The sequence below is a fragment of the Pipistrellus kuhlii genome, unplaced genomic scaffold, assembly GCF_014108245.1.
Source record: "Pipistrellus kuhlii isolate mPipKuh1 unplaced genomic scaffold, mPipKuh1.p scaffold_m20_p_6, whole genome shotgun sequence".
NCBI classification, from domain to species: Eukaryota; Metazoa; Chordata; class Mammalia; order Chiroptera; family Vespertilionidae; genus Pipistrellus; species Pipistrellus kuhlii.
In genome coordinates, this window is record NW_023425562.1 from 78,326,997 (window position 1) to 78,329,989 (window position 2,993).

Sequence of the window (2,993 nt, forward strand, 5' to 3'; positions counted from 1 at the left end):
CCATTTTTCTCTAATACTGAAATGTATCCAGCTCTGAATCATTTAAGGAAAAAGTTCCTATACCATGGTTCTGTGTAAATTAAAAGGGGACACATCTGCGCAGGTTAAGGGAAAGGAAATGACCTGAACTCTTTATTGTAAAGCCTTTCTTTCAATAAGCTATTTTCAAGAAATTAAGTAATAGATGTTTGTTAATTTGCTATTATTTTCTAACACTGGGCCACATTCTATGGAACTTGCTTACAAAAACAAATTTTTTTTTTTAATTTTTAAGCATCCTCACCAAGGATATTTTTTCTACTGGTTTTTAGAGAGAGTGGAAGAGAGAAAGAAAAAAAAAATTGGTGTGAGAGAGACATAGCTATTGGTTGCCTCCCACACGCACCCCCTACTGAAGCTGTGGGTCAAAACTTGCAACCCAGGTGCATGCCCTTGACCAGGAATCAAACCCTTGACCCTTTGATTTGTGGGCCAACACTCTAACCATTGAGCCAAACTGACCAGAGCAAAATTTCTTGACAATAAGAAATACAATTTACATTGATGAATACATTCATTTATGATGAATATAAAATAATTGCAGTTAAGAAATTCTTATTAATTTTTCTTTCCTTCCTTTGTCTCTTCCCCTATCACTCTCTCCTGTCTTCCTTCTTCCTCTCCTTTCTCTTCTTCTGTCTCTCTTCTCCCCTCCCTCCATTCCATTTTTCTTCTTTTTTTGCTTAGTGCTGATCAAAAAGTTGACTTACCAAATAAAGTTTATGACTCACCAATGGTTAATAGCCTTCAGTTTTGAAAAACACTGTCTTTGAGATATAAAAGTTTCTGCCTTTTTGGTGCCTGCAGTCTTGTTAAATGATATGATCTATAACAAGATGGTTTCTTATGTAAAGATACAACATATTATAGAGAATTAAGTGCTTGGCTACATCCAGCAGGCATTAAATAATAGGAGTCAGGTCACAGAACTGGTAATGAAGATGCCTGTGCAGCAGCTGCAGACTGTGGAGAACCCCACAAATGGGCCTGGGGCTTCTCTCACTTGAGCCCCTGACATCAACATTTATGTCACCTTTTGCATTTTTCTTTGGCCTTTGCAGTGAGGGATCCCTTGGCAGTGACTAGGAATTACTTTCTCTGGAGAAGATCAGTTGAATCAAAAGCAGAAACAATATTCTCTCTAGTGATCTGTCTCAAATTCTAGAAAATCGCCTTTCACATTTGCTATCAGTCTTTTAACATGCCAGAGTCATTAAAACGGTATAATTTTGGCATTACCAACACAGCAGGCCAAAATTCACCCCATATTATATATATATATATATATATATATATATATATATATATTTTCTTTTTATTGATTTTTTAGGAAGAGAGGAAGAGAGAAGGAGAGAGAGAGAGAGAGAGAGAGAGAGAGAGAGAGAGAGAGAGAGAGAGAGAGAGAAATGTAAAAATGAGACATCATTCAGCTGCCTCCTGCCCACCCGGTACCAGGGATCAAACAACAGCCCAACATGTGCCCTGACTGGAATAGAACTTAAAACTTTTTGGTGCATTGGACGGTGCTTAACCAACGGAGCCACTCTGGCCAGGGCACCCCTTATATTTCAACCATATGTTTCTCTGTATGTCTGCTAGTGTTTCAGAATTTGTGTGAGACTGTTTTGTGGACAGCTTACTTTGGAGCCTCCAACTTGGGCATCATTGGAAAGTAACAGTCCCAAGAATAACCAAGGCCTGGTGCTCTTGGAATGTCTGCTTTTTGCCTCTGTGGCAGTCACATTCATGGGAAAATTTACCTTGTTGGTATTAGGAACCTAAATTTTCTGAGTGGTGCCTGTAAGGGATTACTTTTCTCTTGAGAGCTCATATTTACAATATGAAGTTAGTAATAACAACCTAGTGAGTAGATGAACTGAAGGAAGCCGTACTCTGAAAACTTCCATTTGCCATAGCCTGTTGATGATTTTAGGAGAGCAAAAGACTCTTTGCCCACCCTTCCCTCTTCGGCCCCCTTCACTCTCTCCATCCATTAGACAGAGCTGCCTAATGGCTCATATGTTTCCAGAATCGCACAGTAATGCTTTAGAAATAGCGGATATCTGAATGTCTCCATATATCCCAGACTGTAGAACTCTGATCTCTTCCTACTGGCAGAGGAATGCCAGAGGGAGATAGAAAAATCTACTATGAAAGTAAAAACTAGCAAAGTGACTAGGCTTCCACTAGTTTAGATTTAATGAAAAAATCAGCATCAAATACATTTTAACTTCTGCCTTTCCTCTACAGTGGATCACACTTTCTCATTGGGCCTCATGCTTATTATTATGTCAGTAGTCATCATTTCAGCGCTTTGTGTGAGGTTGCACTTGCCAAGGGTTTGCCTCACACCTGTCAGCTCCTGACAGCCAGTTTAGAAAGAATCAAAAGGTTAAAAATTGGCTCAGAATTACACAGCTTCTGAGTTCAAATCTAAGAATCTGAATTAAGAATCATGCTCTTAAAAACACTTCAATATTTGTCTTTAAACATTGACTTAAACTTAAAAAATTAGCTGGTTTTGAAATGAGATCCATTTATGGTATGACAAGCAGTGCTAATTTTCTCAAGAGGAATTGAACATGTTCCTAAATTCACTTGGCTGACATAAAAATAAGAGAATAATTGAGGGCTGAAGCTGACACTGATACATGAATCTTGTGATATAACCGAGTGAGTGCTTCAAGTTGCCCAGACTGAAAGGGAAGGACCGCCTAGTGCTCAGCTGAGTTCTAGCAGCTACTGATGCTAATGTATTTAAAAATGTCTGAGGGTAAACAACTTGACATGGTGTAATTGTCCATGGCGGGGAGGGAGACATTAGACATGGAAATGGTTTCCTCAATAGCATTTTAATTCTTCCTCTGGCCTAACATTTGATTGTGCTTCCAGCATGAAACTGATTCCCGAATCAATGGCGTCTCCCCCTGTGCTTCGCCTCAGCGATCTGCACT